At 34.4% G+C, this 19856-nt stretch overlaps 1 protein-coding gene and 1 long non-coding RNA gene across 2 annotated transcripts in view; both read left to right on the top strand.

Moving 5' to 3' along the window:
* LOC137657609 (palmitoyl-protein thioesterase 1-like) overlaps positions 1-19856 on the top strand; it is a 376665-nt gene that overhangs the window by 118955 nt on the left and 237854 nt on the right. The window lies entirely within an intron of this gene.
* LOC137656970 (uncharacterized) lies at positions 1948-18996 on the top strand. Its single transcript, XR_011047068.1, has 2 exons — positions 1948-2028; positions 18013-18996. It is a non-coding gene; the product is annotated as an uncharacterized lncRNA (long non-coding RNA).

Genomic DNA, 19856 nt, shown 5'->3' with positions numbered 1-19856 from the left:
AGTCGTGCTTTTACTTTGGTGTGCGATCTCACTTCACTTCACTGCAAAGCAATAACCATTAGTTTTTTTTTTACCTATTAAAGATACCGAGAAAAAGAATAATTTCTTAAATTGCGTCATAAATGATATCGCGTACCAAAACAGCACCGAACATCTTCGATTTTAAGGTTTTGAATTGAATTTTCTGTTATTCGTTGTTTATAACAATCTATATCGGCGTCAATGACCTTCGATGTCAGGATACCAGAAAACTCTAAATCAATTGATCAATCGCAAACAATAACAGAAGTTAAAGCAAATTCGCAATGTATTGAGGACTTATATATTGACCTAGTTTAGACTATAACAGTAGAAATTGAATTAAATCACCAATATGTAAAGGAAATCACAAATTGATCTATTTTAGACTATAACATTGCAAATTATATCATTGATATAGGAATTACAAATTGATCTATTTTAGACTGTAACATTACAAATTGAATCAGCAGTATTGAAGGGAATTACAAATTAATCTATTTTTCCATCAAGGGACACCCAGAGGTAGTTATCGTTACCGTTACCCACATCCAATCAAGAAGGAAGAGAGGAAACTTGACCTGAATCCTAAAATACCTTCTGCATTTTGAGTATCTAGAAACGCTTTGGGGACCACAAGCGAAATGGCTATTCAACTGAAGCTCGCCTAACTTGATCTCCTCTAGAGTGGAGGCAAGATTGCCATCAGAGCTCGTAAGCTTGATCAACTATAAACGTTAAGAGCATTAAGGGGATATTGGCTCCCGTCTTAATACCCAATGCTGTATAGAGAAACCTTTTAGAGGCAACTTGGTTGAATTGACTAGTCCATTAAGCTTCTTTGTACAGCGTGGGCTATCAAAACACAAAGGCTGCGTCTCTGGAAATAAAATATTCTTTGCGTTTTTATTTCGTGTGTTGGAGGATTAGAGATTTCCTTAACATTTGCCGTTATAAATTTATATTTTTACTTTATGTAACAAGAGTCTTAGCTATTGTGCTTGTACCCAACCCATTACAAGATATTACTCATCCTTAAATTGAAATTTATTAATTGTATTCTACAATAAATTTATTGTATTTTACATACTCACTATTATGTGTTCATGCACGCGAGTTATGGAATAATTGATAGTCCAGAACTCCAGATAATCCAGGTTCAAATCCTGATTAGGGGAGTTGCTGGTTTAATCACTGTTTATGGATTAGTAAATTAGGTCGAATATATTTGGGTCAGAACCAGTGGGGAAAATGTATGGAATTAGACATTTTACCACAAAATATTTGATAAAAACTGATGGCCTGATGTCTTCAATATTTAAAATTTTTAATAAACAATATATATATATATATATATATATATATATATATATATATATATATATATATATATATATATATATGTATGTATGTATATATACATATATATCTATATATATATATATATATATATATATATATATATATATATATATATATATATAGATAGATAGATAGATAGATACATATATATATATATATATATATATATATATATATATATATATATATAGATATATATATATATATATACATATATATATATATATATATATATATATATATATATATATATATATATATATATATATATATATATATATATACTTTATGGGAGTGGCCATGCATTTGTTTGCTGACATAAAAATCTGAAGAAAAAAAAATCCTGGAAAGAAAGTCAGAAAAGTAGTTCATAGTATTTCTATCCCTCGTATTGTAAAACTATTGTAATTAATGGTACATTTAATATAGTATCTTTTATTCTATCTATATAACACGGTATTCCTAAGAAAGACACGATTAAATCATGATTTAATAGGAAAAAAAAATTCCACATTCCAATATTCCAGCCAAATGTATTGTTCCGCGCTCGGGTATGTCATTACACTACTGGCTGTTCCTGGAGGAAGACGAAAAACTAGTGCTTTTCTTTGCTTCAGACATTTTCTACAATTAAACGTTTATCCAAAGGTTGGTACCGTTGATTTAGATACAAGGTGTTAATGTTTGTAGGCCTACTCCGTTTTGAGTCAGTAGCCATATACAGTAGGCCAAGGCATTTTACCAATGATAACATTATAGGTCTAAGTTTTATGCACTATGGAAGTCTTAAGTCTAGTGTATATTGAAGAGTTTAGAATTTTTTAACAATTTAGAGGCCTCTGGTTTAGAGGATTCTTCAATAATGTGTTTCCCTTATATATATGTGACATTATATTGTTTTAATTCGAATTAAAAACGAAATTGTGACTGCTAGGGTACTGAAGTATTTTCGCCAAATTTCAGTTAATTGTAAGTTAAGTCACCTGTAATAAAAAAATCTACTGACCAATTCTACATTATTATTTTTTATTTAAAATATAGATCATTTTGATTTACTCAAATAGCATAGACTGAGTAATATTCATTGAAATATTTTCCTTTTATTATATGTCGCTCAACTATTAGAAATAGGTAAAAATATGAATGTCTTGCCAATATCAAATTATACTATATGGGTTATCAAATATTAGTGGTGCGCTTTATTTATTAAATCTGATAATTCAGGTAGCTTGGGGTACTGTGTGCACCTAGTTGTCCAAGGTTACTTTATTCTACTGGTAATTTGCTTAGTGCATTAGGTCCATTAAAAAAAGCAGAATAGCCCTGACTGATTAGGCCTAAGCCACCCCATAAGGCTTAAGTATTCATCACAACTCCTAGATTATGGAGGACAAAGGTGATAAGTCGGGAATTTAGGTTAAGGTCTAGCTCACATTAAATGTAATTCTCTAACCCGGAGAGGAAGATGTCCTTAAATTTCATCATAATTACTGCACGAAAATTAAACGCTCGGTTTGAAATATTACAAAGAATTATATATATATATATATATATATATATATATATATATATATATATATATATATATATATATATGGTAAAGTTTTGGATTCAACCAAATTGGGAAATGTATTATATTAATATATTTTCCTAGTAAAGCACGTGATAACAAAACACTTCTTCTCAATACATTATTGTCGCTAATGCATACTTACAGAGAAAAAAAATATTTCAGGAATTGAAGGTCTTGACTTTTTCTAAGTTTAGTGTATATCTTTCCATGGGCACGCAAGGTAGCTCTTGTTCGTTTGTATGTCTGTTTTCATCTTACTTGGCTCCGCCCCATTGCGTAATGTGACAATATTTACTTGAATGCGCATTTGCTCCTCCCACTAATGTCGCTCCTCCAATCAAAATACTACTGGGTTCTTTTCAAGGGTTATTATTGGACGATTCATTGGTCTCTCAGTCTTGTTTCAAGGATCTGTTTTTCGTGCAATATAACATTGTAAACGATACTATTTTGTTTTTTTCCCTATTTCATTATGGGAGAAACCCGTGATTGTCGTTTGTTTTCGGTTTTCAAAAGTTCCGGTTTCTATATTTTCTTCACACGTCACTTTACTGTCATGGATCCTCCGGTACGGTTGTGTGAAATATGTCGTTATTCCTATTTTGATGTGATCGGCCGATTTCATGGGAATTATAATGGAACTCCTGAAGTAGTGAATCGTTTTCTAAGGGAGCATTCCGTATTACCTTTAAGTGTCCAGTGTGGTAAATGTGATTCGCCTTTACATTTTCGTGAGGATAGACATGTGTGGTATTGTACCAAATCTGAACGTATTCCAGTACTTGATGATTCAGAAGAGGGTCAACCACAACCTTCCACATCTTCATCGTCATCTTCCGTTTAAGGTAAGAAGTGATTTAACAAAATATATATATTCAAATTTACCCCTGGTTAAAGGGGGGGTCGCAGGGGGGGCGAAGCCCCCCCCGGTAGGGGTACAGGGCCCCTAGGTTAGGTTAGGTGGGTTTGTTAGGTTCTGTGGTGCCCTGAAAATTACTGTGGCCTTAAGGGGGGGTCGCAGGGGGGGCGAAGCCCCCCCCGGTAGGGGTACAGGGCCCCTAGGTTAGGTTAGGTGGGTTTGTTAGGTTCTGTGGTGCCTTGAAAATTACTGTGGCCATAAGGGGGGGTCGCAGGGGGGGCGAAGCCCCCCCCCCCCCGGTAGGGGTACAGGGCCCCTAGGTTAGGTTAGGTGGGTTTGTTAGGTTCTGTGGTGCCTTGAAAATTACTTTGGCCATAAGGGGGGGTCGCAGGGAGGGCGAAGCCCCCCCCGGTAGGGGTACAGGGCCCCTAGGTTAGGTTAGGTGGGTTTGTTAGGTTCTGTGGTGCCCTGAAAATTACTGTGGCTTTAAGGGGGGGTCGCTGGGGGGCCCTACCCCCCTCCGCCCGGTAGGCCTAGTTAGGGGTATGGGGGAGGGGTGCTGGAACATTAATTATTCATTTATTGCAAATATCATTCAATGCCCCAACACCCTCCCCCCCCCTTCCCCCACCCAAAACCCCGGTTCCTAAAGGGTGTCCCCCATAATTGGTGGGATGAACTAGGGTATACATAGTAAATCTCTAAATCGGTTGGTTTGCAGTCAAAATAAACGTTAAATTCATTGAAACCACACTATTTCTGATGCAACAAATATATTTTTATTGCATTTTTCCAAATTTGGCTGAAACTAAAAATTTACCATATATATATATATATATATATATATATATATATATATATATATATATATATATATATATATATATATATGTATATATGTATATATATATATATATATATATATATATATATATATTTGAATACACAGAGAATAATAGGGATGTCTTAGCCTAGGCACCAGGCCCTGACCGAGGTAACCTGAACTCCTCTCACACCTAGCGATACCTAAGAAAATGTAAATTGAATCAATTTAGATGGATGCGTCCCGACATGACCTAACATAGTCTAGCCTACAAGATTATATAACAGCCAAAATCATGGTCCAGCCATGAAATTTAAGGCAACCCTTTCAAACCATTACTACATTGTTGCCTGTTATATAAAGTAAAAATGAGGCTGCCTCCTCTGTTTAAAAGATTTTTTACTTCCTTTTCCTAACTTATCTATATTATAGGAATGTGTACTGACCTTAACCTAACCCAGGATGATGGATCCTTTTTCCTAGCTAGACTAAGACAACATCACCCACATAATGGGACTTGCAACAACAGTACCCAAAGTCCAACTGTCCTCAGCGGGTTGTGTCCCCAGTGGGCACCTACCCACTGAGGCTAAACATGTTATATAAGGAATATGCAGGGGTGACCAACACCCCTTTTTTACCTTTTTATATATTGTGTAAAGTGTGTATGGAACAATTCATTAAAATATACATGATAATATTACTGTAGCATTGCTACCATTAGCAATGCCTTTGTAACGCTGTTAAACTGTGTATCATTGGTAACGTTGCTTATTTTAACATTCCCAGTACATATGTGAGTTTTGTGACCTGGGAACTCCTAGGTTAGGTTAGGTGGGTTTGTTAGGTTCTGTACCCTTTTTGTACTTTTTATATATTGTGTAAAACTTATATTGAAAAATTATCTAAAATACATATGGAAATATCTAGCATTACTATCGCTAGTAATGTCACCATACCGTTGGTAACGCTGTGTATCATTCGTATCGAGGCTAATTTTACCGTTCTCGGTAAATACCTGAGGTTTGTGACCTGTCAACTACTAGGTTAGGTTAGGTAGGTTTGTTAGGTTCTGTACCTTTTATGTACTATTTATATATTGTGTAACAATCCGAGTCATCGTTGGTAACACTGTGTATCATTGGTAACGTTGCTAATGTTATCGTTCGGCATACATTCGTGAGTGAAGTTATCAGGTTATTACCAATCATCATGTCTGACAAATGGCTCCATTGCCTGAAAGGGACATGGCAGGGGAGACCCCATTCACTAACTCAACATAGCCTGGTGGGGGCATTTTGCCCGCTGAGGACTGTAGCACTTCGGACCCTTATCACTTACAATGCTGTAGACAGAAAAATTTCTAGGATATATCCCAGCTTGACATGCAGTACAGTACTACAGATTAAATCAGATTTCATCAGGTCACTTCATACCCAAGTCACTTCGTACCATAGTCATCTCGTACCCAAATAACCATTTGGGCTGATTAGTAGTGTATGCTGTAGGTGGTGTGGTCACTGATTTTTTTTTACAGCGAAATACTTGCCCATTTGGCTAACTCGCATAGCGCAACATGTACTGCTTGCCAGAACAGAGGAGCAATAATATAATGCTTCCTTGCAAGCAAAGTAAGCCACGGTCGAGAAAATACCTGTCAGTGAATAACTAGTGTTAGTTCATTAACCAACTTACTCTTAGATACAATTACAGTAACGTGTGTAATTTTAGGATTTTTCTTAAGATTATTTTATATTTCATGTCTAGTTCTGACTTGTTCATAATGCTGGTGCACATCAGTTATTCTCGTAACCTCATACCCATAACGGCTTAACAACCATACGGCAAGTGTCCTGTTTGTTGATATTGAATGGTAATTTGCAAACGGACCTTGTATAAATATAAGTTCTAATGGATTTGCTTACTAACATAACAGCCATTTTAATGGTATTTATAAGGTACCTGCTTGTAGCAGTCAGCTGCATTGTAATTTGGGTACGAAGTGTCTTCGGTACTTGTGGCATGGAAACGATCAAATTGTGGCGGTACATCCTAACTGAACCTACTGCACACTACAAATTCATGTGTAAAACATAATCCAAACAGTTATCAAAGCTTTACTGTACAATGCTAAGTTTTGTAATATAAAGAATTATACAGCTTGGTTCGTCAAATTATTACCTAAGGCACAGCTAACAAAGATTCTCAAAATAACACTTGGTAACTGTATAACAGTTGAATACTCATGACATTCAACCCAGGTGTCTCATAGAGACTGGTCACCGAGATCACAATCTTCTCTTTGTCCGAGTCTGCTACAAGGGAAGCTACCTCCATGGCCACTCTGTAAGGACAGCTAGACTATTGATCCTGTACAGTATCATACTTCACTTCTCAGAACTTAAATGTCCCTAAGAAGAGGAGAAATTTTACAGACCTGGTCTTGTCAGGAGCCAGAGCTATTAAGTTTATTGTACACCAGTCTGACAGCCAGTGCACCATATTGGGTATTCAAATGCTGAGGTGTTTCTGTATGAATGGAAACACTCATACTTTTATAGGAGCATTCTTTCAGCTTGGCTGAAACTTCGGCAACTAAAATTTATAACAAAGTGTTGGTAGTTGCTGGCAAGTGGAGGTGAAGCTCCACCCCTCACCAAGTACACTGAGTAGGTACTGTATTTTGAGCTACCAAAAAATAAACGTATTTCCAGCACCATCAGCTGGCTATATTTTTTTTTTCTAGTCTATGGTTAGGAGCTTTTTGTGATTGGGGAATTTAAAGAAGATAAAAGCTTTTCCAGCTTTCCCAATAACTGTAGCTGACTGACAATTTGTTTAATCTGCTGATATATTTTTTTAGTTCTTGTTAACAACATTCCTGTTGCTGATTATTCCCTTGCTATTCCCTGCTAGTTGGAAGAAAAAAAGGAGCTGCCTTTCTTTTTCCCTATTTTGGATAATTAGTCTTTTTAAACCAATCGATAGGAGTGGCATAGGAATTACCGTATTGCTCAATTATTCACTGAGGACAAAAAACTATAGATTACATACCCTATGCTTGCAGGCTTCTGAGAGAGCCCTACATCAACTGTTACTGATTGCTTGCTCCTTTGGGAGCACCATCTCGCCTGTTTGTTATCAAACACTTATGATAGTGGCATATCACCTGATTATAATTGCAACCATCTTTTTTGCAATTTTGCTTTCCCATTAGAATGCCCCTACAGTACATCTGATCACGCACTACTTAACCTCAGCTGTTCATGATCTCACAAATCCAAAGGAGCACCACCTCACGTGCTCATAATCGCACACATCAATGGAAACGGCATCTCACCAGCTTAGCAACGCACCACTTAACTTGCTCACGATTAACCATCAGCTCACCTTCTCATAAGAGCACCCTCCTATGGGAGCGTCACCTCCCTTGCTTGCAAGAACGCTTTCCTGCCGGAGCCTCACCTCACCAGTTTGTGCTAGTGGTTTTGTTCATTGGATTTACAGCTGGAGGTGCCCCTGTCTATTTGCACTCATTCATCTGACTTAGTGCATTCACATATTTGTGCACTCCTATCTTTTCGCACATGAGTGTGCTTACCTGCTGGCATGCAGTCTTCTAATTGCATGTACTTACTCAAGTGGCTCGCTCTCATCCAATCTTGATGTAACATCAACCATCAGCTGGCTGTTTTAATTTTTGGTTTTTTTTTAGTTTACGATTAGCAGCTTGTTTTGAATGAGGGAATTTAAGGAAGATGGCTTTATCAATAATGGTACCTGACTGACAGTTTGTGTAATCTGTAAGTGCACTCTACTGCTGATAAGCAATTCTAGATCAAGAGGGCTCTACAGATCACACCTGCCCTTCTAGAAAGCTATGGTTATCTGATAAGAGCTCATATTTGCCTTCTAGTAAGGCAAGAAACTTGATAATTCATTAGTCAATAAATTTCGCGTGGTAAGAAAATACTTATAGAACATTCCTTCCCAGAAGATACATACTTAGCCTCTCTCACATGGAGTGTGCTTCAAGCCTCAACCACACCACATACCCCAGGTGAAGGTCAAAGTGGCCACCGGCCAGTCACTACTGACATTTCTGTACAAATTACAGCCTAGCTGAAATCATACTCCTATTAACTCGGGTTTGTATAGTTGCTTAAAACACAATACTGTACATTTGAAATTTGGGATATTCGGGAAGGATTGGATTGCCAATGAAATAAAGGAATTTCTTTGCCAATAAACGAAAGTAGAACTAGCTTGCTCCCACCTGATAGGATTTCTAGATATTGGAATGAATTCAGATTCCATGTAATGGATCAAGTTGGGTTTCTCATATAATGAATAAAATCAGAAGTTACGTTTTTTACTTACAATAAGACTTGGCTCGTCTAACAACCATTGTAAGAGTAGATTTTTCCTGAAATAAGGTAAGATTGGCTACTTTGTTAATTATATTGGAACTGGTTAAAGTTCAGATTGAAACGAGGTTTTAATTGGGGTGTTTCCACTTAACATTTTTTTCCTTAGGGGAATTGTTAGAAAAAAAATAAAGACTAGTGTAATTTTAGCAAGTATGCGCATTGGTTATACAAAATTGATGCTTGATTTTTAATGTTCACACCTTGTGAAATAGTTCCAGGTGCAGTGAGTGTAACACTATTTTATCCTTACGACATATTATAGCGATTATAGTTTTTTAATATGCATATATATATATATGTCTATATATATACATATATATATATATATATATATATATATATATATATATATATTGTTTATATATATGGATATATATAGATATATATATATATAGATATAGATATATATATATATATATATATAGATAGATATATTATATATATAGATATATATATATACATATATATTTATAAATATAGATATATATATATATATATGTAATATATACAGTAGATATACTGTATATATATATATATATATATATATATATATATATATTAATATACATTTATATATATATATATATATATAATATATATATATATATATATATATATATATATATATATTTAAATATATATATATATTGATATGTATGTATATATATATATATATATATATATATATATATATATATAGATAGATAGATAGGTAGATATAGATATATAGATATAGATTCAGTGTATGTATATATATATATATATATATATATATATATATATATATATATATATATATATATATATGTATATATATATATGTATATATATATATATATATATATATATATATATATATATATATGTATATATGTATATATATATGTATATATGTATATATATATGTATATATATATATATATATATATATATATATATATATATATATGTATATATGTATATATATATGTATATATATATATATATATATATATATATATATACATATATATATATATATATATATATATATATATATATATATATGTATATATATATATATATATATATATATATATATATATATATATATATATATATATATATATATATATGAGATGTTTAGGCAAGAAAAGTCATTTTGATATAACCTGAGACTGAGACCTAACTGTTTTTAAGATTTTAACATTTTTAGGAAATACTGTATAGGTTTTATAGATAAGATTTAAATTTCTATATATCACATATGTTTATCTCATAATTTATCATATATTTTGGTTATTACATATTTTTAATTATTTATTAGCTTAAATATAAATATTTCTGCCCAAATTTAATTGGGCCAGTCGTATAAGAGTCAAGCTTGGCTTATTGGTCTAGTTAATCTTCTCACTTTTGATAATAATAATAATAATAATAATAATAATAATAATAATAATAATGCACATGGGATCTATTTGATAGTTTCTAGGCAAGTGAAGTTCAGTATCCTTGCCATGGTGTGCATCCCCGTAGGAGATTACTGTTATTAGTGCACCTCACATTGGGTATTTTATGCAGTGTTCACTTTGCCCCTAGCTGTGCTTGCTGTATAGCCTTCTACTTCACCTCCGTTTTTGCTTTATCTCTTACATCTTGCTGTCTGCCCGCTTCTAACCTCTAACTGTAGAGTGTTTCCTCTAGTTTTACTTTTGCATTTAATGGCCTCACAAGGCCAAGCTCAGGGCTATACAGCCTGAATTAATAAATACAATCCATGGTGTGCCGCAAGATTAAAACGAAAATATAGAATGACAATCTCCACGCTGATGCATTATAGTTGCTACGCTTTGTCAAAACAAAGAAGTCCATAAATGGGCAAAGTGCAAGGACAGTTACCTAGGAGTAGGGAAAGGTATGTGAAGGTCCTAATGCACGACAATATTGCTAAGAATCAAACTTGACCCAAATTTTATATTTTAGAGAGATGACTATCTATAACCATGGATAGATTTATGGCAAGCTATAAAAAGACTGCCTCCCAGAAGTTATTTGATACACTTGTTACTTTAGGAATCTAGTGTTGCTGTTCTTTGCCTGAACTAGAACACTCGACCATACCAGTAAGGCTATTTGCCTGTCAAGTTCTCACTTCTGACATCATTGCCACTCCGCATAGTGTTCTGATAAAGATATTTATCCATCATTCATTGCCCAGTTGTGTGGATGCAGAATTAATGTGTGTCCCTACTCGAACACAAACCCGTTTTCTTTGTTAGGAATATGCTTTCAGTGAAGCTGGATACAGCCTTGAAAACTCTACCAAGGTGTTGGTAGTTACTGCTGGGTGACGGCCAAGCCCCGCCCACATAATTGGTCATTGAGCTCCCTTTATTTTCTGCCAGCGGAGAGTATTGACATAATCCCTGCATCCTTTATGTGGTGGTTTAATGTTTTGGGCTTTCTTTTATATGATGTTTTTGACGGATCGTTGTGTACAAGGTATTTTAGTGAAGACGAATAGTTTTCATTTATATCTGATATATGCAGCTGTGGGACAGCTGTTTGTGCATCTTTCCAACTCATTGTTCTTGTTAGATAGCTTTACTGTTTGTTATCTCCCTCCTTAGATGACAAAGATAACGAAGGAATGTAGTCTACTTCCAATGTACTTCTGTTGATGGAAGCCGCTGCCGAGTGTGATGGGAAAGGCTGGTTAGATTGCTGCCCATCCCCTTTTTTCATTCTTCCTGATCCTAGGTGCTAAGGACATATACCCGGTTGTTGTATCTCTTTAGTTAGAGTCACTGGCCGGTGTGACACTGTGAAGGAATACTTAAAGCTCCTTCTTCTGTCTCCTCTTCCAAGAGGAGCGCAACAAGGCATTCGAGATGTCCAATAAGTTGACCGATAGAATTACGTTTGTGTGTGACCACCGTTTCTCTGTCTTGTTTCGATTATTGTTCTCATGTCTGGTCTTCAGCTGCTGAAGCTCATCTTAATTTGTTGGACAGGAACTTACGGTCAATTAAATTTCTTATTCCCGATCTAGATATTAATCTCCAACAGAGTCGTTCATTTAGTTTGTTATGCATGTTGCATAAAATTTTTCATAATTCTAACCATCCTTTGCATTCAATTATTCTAGGTAATCTAGGACAATACTTCCCTATTCGTAATACTAGGTATACAGTTGATTCTAATAGTCAAGCCTTCTCCATGAGGAGGCTCATTACTGCACAGTATTCCTGTTTTCCATCTGTGACCGAGTTGTGGAATGATCTCTCTAATCAGGTAGTTGAGTCGTTGAAACTTCAAAAGAGCAAACTTGCAGCTAATTTTTTTTATGTTGAACAGGCTGATATACTCTCTTTTACAGTTTATTTATGAAATATCTGTTTTAATTTAATTGTTCTTAAAATCTTATTTTAATTGTTCATTACTTCCCTTGTAGCTTATTTCCTTACTTCCAATCCTCACGGGCTATATTTCCTGTTGGAACCCTTAGACTTATAGCATCATGCTTTCCCAACTAGGGTTGTAGTTTGGCTAGCAATAATAATAATGATAATAATATGGGACTACAGTTTCTCTCCCAATGGAACTAAAAAAAGTTTCTCTCCCTATGGGACTCGACAGTTTCTCTCACTATGGGACTCGACAGTTTCTCTCCCTATGCAACTATACAGTATTTCTGAGAGAGAGAGAGAGAGAGAGAGAGAGAGAGAGAGAGAGAGAGAGAGAGAGAGAGAGAGAGAGAGAGAGAGCGCAGTACCAGCCTCTGTGAGTGCCAATCGTTGTCTCTCACGGAAAGTCTTCGTCGGAAAGCTAGATCCCTACGGGCTATGTAACACGTGCAAGATCTTCACTCGCTGAATCTCGAAGTTAGAGATAGTGAGTCATTTTGAAGAGAGAAAATTCTGTGATAAGTTGCAATCTCCCCGACCTATTAGCAATTATGTACAATTTTCAATGAGAAAAATCTGCATTTTGTCACCTTTTTTAGACCATGTATTTTTTACTTGATATTTTAACTTTAGCCTCTAGAAATTAAGGTTTTTGACATATTTACTGGGATGGATGTTTATTTAGCTTCATTATATAATTCATTATTTATTTATTTTAGTTGTATACCAAAGCAACATCACATGCTTCATTAAATGATTTATATTATTGATGGGTTCCTATAAAAAAAATTACATTCCTCCAAATACCGATACAGAAATGTGTAAAAAATATACTGTCAGTTCACTAAGAGGACTACAATACAAACTAAGTCCAGATCCTATGAGGATATTCATATTCCTTCTTGTAGTTGTAGGATATATGGATTATCCTAAGTCATTGTTTGTCATGAAATAATTAGATACAGTATATAACCTGAGGCTTAGATTCATACAAAGGAACACTTAAAAAACTGGCAGCATGCAATTGCGAGAGCATTGAAATTTTGCTAAAGATTTGGTGATGTAAACATTATAATAGTCAACGCAATAATTAATTTTAGTCGATATGAAATAAGGCTAGTAATTAGATTAAAGGGGGGGGTGAAGGTAGGACAAGGATAGGGCAGCCAATGGTGGACAAAGGCAGGATTGTATGATTAATGGATAAGGTTGGATATATTTTTCATTGATTTAAGATAACTTTGGTTAATCCTTTGGGTGGTTGTGGCCTGATTGGTAACGTCTCTGCTTGGTGTTTGCCAGTCGGTGGTTCGAGTCCCGCTTAAAATCGTTAGTGCCATTAGTGTCTGCAACCTTACCATCCTTGTGAGCTAAGGTTTGGGGGAGCCTATAGATCTATCTGCCAAGTCATCAGCAGCCATTGCCTGGCCCTCCCTAGCTTGGGTGGAGAGGGGCCTTGGGCGCTGATCATATGATGTATGGCCAGTCTTTAGGGCATTGTCCTGCTTGATAAGGCAATGTCAGTGTCCCTTGCCTCTGCCATTCATGAGCGGCCTTTTCACTTTTAAAAGACATACTTACTTTTACGGGTTTATTTCTCGCCCTCCGTCAGACACTAAAAGTCTGTTCAGGCGGGCCTTGGTGTGTGAAAAAAAATAATTTCTTTCCAGTTAATATTTTGCTCTGTATCTTTTCAGTTATTTCGCTAGCATTTGTATTCAGGCTTAATAGTTTTCAGGTCACTATTATAACACTTTCTAAAAAGATAAGTCATCAGGTTTTTCTTGAAAGCTGCCACATTTTTGCTATTCTTGACATCGAGTGGAAGGTCGTTGAAGAGTCTCGGTGCAGCATAACTGAACATTCTTCCTCCAATTGCATGATTCACACTATTTTCGAATAGTCTATGTGGGTCATCAGCATGTCTAACTCTTACAGCAGCGCTGGTAGCTTCAGGGTAGTGGACCAAGCAATCACGAAGATATTTAGGCTTATCACTTGTAAGTGCTTTGTGGGTCAACAAGCAAATCTTAAATTCAATTCTAGCCTTAACAGGTAACCAATGTAGATCGATCAATGTAGATCGATCAATGTAGGAGTTATTCTCTCCCGTAGTTTAATGCCTTTTATCAGTCTAACCGCTCGGTTTTGCACATTTTGAAGCTTTCTTAGTAGTGTATTGGGCAATTTGTAGTACAGAGAATTGCAATAATCAAGCCTTGATATTACGTGACTCGTCACTAAAATTTTTGTACTGCCCTCTGTTAAATATTTTCTAATAAATGCTATGTTTCTCAGGTGATAGTTACACACTCACTGTGTTCACAATTTGGTCCCTCATTGACAAATTACAATCTATCAGTACACCCAAATTTTTCACAACAGGCACAATCCCAACATCAGCATCACCAATTTTTATACTTTGAATTAACTGGTAATTCTTCAAAGCTACCTTTGTGCCAAAAAACATACATTTTGTTTTATCATCATTTAATTTGAGCTTTTTCCTCTGCATCCATGTTTTTATTTCAGTCATTATCTCATCAATTTTCTTCTCTGTATCTTGTGTTGTTGAAATTGAGAGGTAAACCTGAGTATCATCTGCATATAGTTTAAAGCCCACTTTTTGTTTTTTCAAGATGTGTGATAGCTTGATAGTATATATGTTAAACAAGATAGGGCCCAGAACACTACCCTGTGGTACACCCTTCGTAAGAATTCTCTCACTGGATCGGTTTCCAGAAACTTCTACAATAGTCTTCCTATTCACAAAGTAACTTCGCAAAAATTTCAGTGCTTCCTCAGTCACTCCAATAGACTTTAAGTCGTCAAGTAAGTGCTCGTGCACAACAGTGTCAAAAGCAGCACTAAGATCTAACATAATCAAAATTCCACACTTTCCCTCATCAAGAAGACCTATCATATCATTCATTATTGAGCATAAGGTAGTTTCTGTAGAATGATTAGCTCTGTAGGCCGATTGATTTTCCGGGAATACCTCTAACTCATCAATATGCGCCCATAATTGCTCACTTATGACTTTTTCAATAAGCTTTGACGTGTAGGATAAATTTGAAATGGGCCTATATGAATTTAGCTCGTTTACATCACCTTTTCCTTTTAAATTGGTTTGATCAACGCAGTTTTTTCACAGCTAGGAAAACAGGATTGTGATATACTTAGGTTAATTATGTCCAGGTAAATATTATATACAACTTGGTTGTTTGGAGCTTCACTTATTGAATTGTTTGGGAAAGGGTCGTTTCCACAATATGTATTCTTCATCTCTCATAACCTTTAACAAGTCGCACATATTTATTTCCTTAAATTTTATTAACTTCTTTCCCTCCTTCACTGGCATAACTGACTGTCCTTCCAAGTGATTTTTGGGGAAACCTCTATAGATTTTATCAATTTTTTCATTGAAGAATATAGCAAATCTCTCTGCACAAACATTGTCAGGCAAGACATATTTTTTCTTTAATCCCATCAAATCATCCAGGTTTTTGTGAAAGTCCTTCATGTTATTGGTTTTTTTACATTCGCTGTTGTAGAATTTTCTTTTTGTTTTTCTAACAGGATGTTATAGTCATTTCTGGCCTTATTATATAGATTTCTGGCTTGTGAGGATTTGGCTCTTTTCCATCTACCTTCCATCTTACGTCTGTGTCTTTTTGCCTTTAATAGCTCACTATTATACCATCTAACATTTTCGCGTACAACTATTTGTTTGTTCTTTATGGGACACGTGGTATCGTACATTTTTCCAAAATTGTCGTTATATTTCTTGGTATAACACCCAACACATTCTCTGTCTACCATATGTTCACATTGTATGTTCTCACAAGACATTTGCGCTACACTAGCTTCAATAAAATTCTCAGCATCAAAATTTTCCCGTTCCCTATATGTGATCCATTTTTTCAATACTCTGGTGCAATTTATATTAACATTGAAAGTGATGAGTTTGTGAGTTTTTGAGATCTCAAAGTCTGGTTCCACTTTAAGGTTTCTTATTAGGTCTGAATCTTTTCCACATATGACCAAGTCGAGTGTATGACCACTTACTAACGTTGATACCGAAACTGTTTATTAAATTAAACATCTCAAATACTTCCTTGAGTTCTTTAGTCTTATAATCGTTTTCATCATCTACCCAACAATTAAAGTCACCACCAATTAATGTATTTTTAATATCGTCCACCACACCCACAAGAATACTAAATTCTTCAATGAATTTCCTCATATTACTCCCTGGTGGTCTATATAATGATATTATATATTAATGTTCTGTTTAATCACGTTAAAGACGTGGCTTCAATAGAACTTGGTTTTTAGTTTAATATTGTCGAATAGGTTTGTCCATGGATAGGTCTACCAAGTAATTAAAAAACACTAATGTTGAAAGAGCTCGTCAATGAACTAATCGAGAGGAAATTAGTGAGTCAGAATGATAAGTTTGTCCATAGTTGAAGGCAAGATAAGTAAGATGGCGAATCTGGGTAGAGTAAGTTGGTTTATTGATTGAAGCATAATCAGAATATCAACTTGGATAAATGAAATTTATATGACAGGATGGCTGGAGTTGGTTCATGGAAGATCCATACATTATATAATGAAAATTGTGTCATTTTAATTACGAGAATGATAATTTACTTGATAAATTTAGGAAGTTGCTGGTGTTTTTATGATTGGAAACATCACATTAATTTTTCCTTTGCACATCACTATATACTTGAATACAAAGCAATATTCTACACACAAAACTCACCGTGTCAATAAATCCTGTTTTTGCTTAGAATTTATGCATATCTTTTTATGAATATTAAAGGTTTAAAGGCCGCTCATGAATGGCAGGGGCAAGGAACAGTGACATTGCCCTATCGAGCAGGACAAAGCCCTAGAGACTGACCATATATATGTATGATCAGCGCCCCTCTCCACCCAAGCTAGGACCAAGGAGGGCCAAGCAATGGCTGCTGATGACAAAGCAAATAGACCTATCGGCTCTCCTAAACTCGCCCCCCCCCCGCCCTTAGCTCACAAGAATGGTGGGGTTACAACTACCAAAGGAACTAGCGAGTTTGAGCGGGACTTGAACCCCAGTCTGGCGATCACCAGGCAAGGACGTAGTATGTGTCATTGACCAGGTATCCACTGTGGTGTAAGGTAGAATTCTTTATTCAGGGAGTTGTGGTTTATTGAATGTCTTTTGTAAATAATGAAGGATTAGGGGAGCTCCTGTTAGTCAGTGGATTACCAAAGGCAAGTCACTAGATGATTATAGTGAAGTTTTTTCCTATTAGGATTTAGGAGGTAATACTTTTTCACTTTACAAGATGAACCTTTGGTTGCAATATTTACCATTATAAATGTCATGGTCATATCTAGTTTGTCATTGTTTTCAAAATTTTACATATACTTTATAATATTTCATATTCTTTATAATTATCATGCAGAATATTTTACTAAAAATATAGTCTTGATATTAGAGTGCACAGTAAAAGATTTGAATAAAGCTGATATATCTGTACCATTAACATCTTTTATTTATTTTTCAGACCAGAATCAACAGAAGAAGTTGGAAATCAATTATAGCCTACTGCTCAAAATAGATAATTAAGCTGCAAAAATACACCAACGATGAAGATTAGCCGTGATAAATCCGGGATTTACTACAGAATAAAACCCAGGAAGATTCCGACGAAGATATAATGGTCCAAGGAAGATTAATTTGATTAATTTCTGATTTCAAAAGGAGCACCAAAATATTCTCGATTGAAGCGGGCATTCTATCATTAAACTTTCCAGGAGTATTAAAATGGCCTTATAAATATTATTACGGTACTACTAACATCTTAGAATGGTTAACCTAACCAGATCATGTGTTAGAATGGTCACCCCATTTATATCCCATAGGTTTAACAACAATCACTCACTGAAGAAAGAAAAAAAGAGTAAAGTTATAGTAAATAATATAAATTTTTACTACATTACCAGATTCATTCAAGTTTTTCAAAGTATTTATTTCTGGAAGCCATAAATTTAATTATTAAAGCTATTAACTTTTCTCCGTCTAGTAGCAAGTATTTTAGTAGCTCCTAGTCTTTACAAAGTCAGTGCAAATTAAGCTAATTTACTTCGTTTTTAATTGTATGCATCTTCAAGTTGAAAAAATACATGTGATGCTATTTGTTTATTAAATTCTAAACACAGAAAATTTAACTTGATAAATAAGGTCAAATCAACATTTAAGAGCTTGTTTTATTTCTAATTAAGATTCATATTACAATTAGCTAATTATTTGATATTGAACATAATCATTCGTTTGGTTGCCTGAAAACTAATTGGAGATTACGAATATGCCAATGTTAATGGATTCCTATTGCCTCTTTAAAATAATTAACCAGAATGATTAGAGGCAATTTTGAATGCATTGGTTTTATATGTATTATTGTAAATGTTTTAGAAAAATGAGGAAATTGATCATTAACAACCAATTAAGACCAACAAATGTAAATGAGGAATGACTTCTTCCTTAGAAATTTGCTGCTCAAGTCTTTAATTTTCATCAACTATTTATTAAATCAAATTTCAATTTCCTCTGGACCTCTTAAACATACTTTTTGAATCATATTTTCTTAAATTGTGTACAATACTGTAAACAAGTTATCTAAATGTGTTACTTAAAGGAAAATGATGTTTTTAGCAATTTATTTAAATTAATTCTACATTCTGTACATTAATTTCATGTGAGTATAACCTACAACTAATTACTTCAACTCTATGAATATAATTTTATCTTTGCCTATGTATACTCTTTTATCTCTTCGAGACTGTCATCTAATTATTAGCAACTAACATTGAATTATCTTTTACACAACGTAGAATATATAGTAGGCCTATGATCTCTTGAAATGTATAAGCAGATATGCTTAAGGTAAGAGATATTTAACAAAAAAGCCTGGCTCTCTAATTAGTCACATTCTTCCAGTGCTAGTCAGTCACTTTTTTCTTTTCTTTTTTTTGTGGGGGGGGGGGGGGGTGAAGAATAGCTTATCATATTGGTATTGAAAAATATTAGAGAAGTAACATAAATACTAATTTGTATTATGAATATATGAAAGAAGTAACACGAATACCAATTGATATTATAAATATACTAGATAGGTAACATAAATGCTAATTAGTATAATAAATATTCTAGATAAGTAACATAAATGCTAATTGGTATTATAAATATACTAGAGAAGTAATGTAAATGCATTTTGGTACTATAAATATACTAGATAAGTAAAGTAAATGCTAATTGGTATTATAAATATACTATAGAAGTAACATAAATACTAATTAATGATTTTGTCTTGTTTCAAAATAACCGATATTTCCTTCCCTTTTGTATTAA

The sequence above is a fragment of the Palaemon carinicauda genome, chromosome 18 (genome assembly GCF_036898095.1).
Source record: "Palaemon carinicauda isolate YSFRI2023 chromosome 18, ASM3689809v2, whole genome shotgun sequence".
Taxonomy (NCBI): Eukaryota; Metazoa; Arthropoda; class Malacostraca; order Decapoda; family Palaemonidae; genus Palaemon; species Palaemon carinicauda.
The sequence above is the reverse complement of the archived record's forward strand: the minus strand, read 5'-3'. Positions and strand labels throughout refer to the sequence as shown.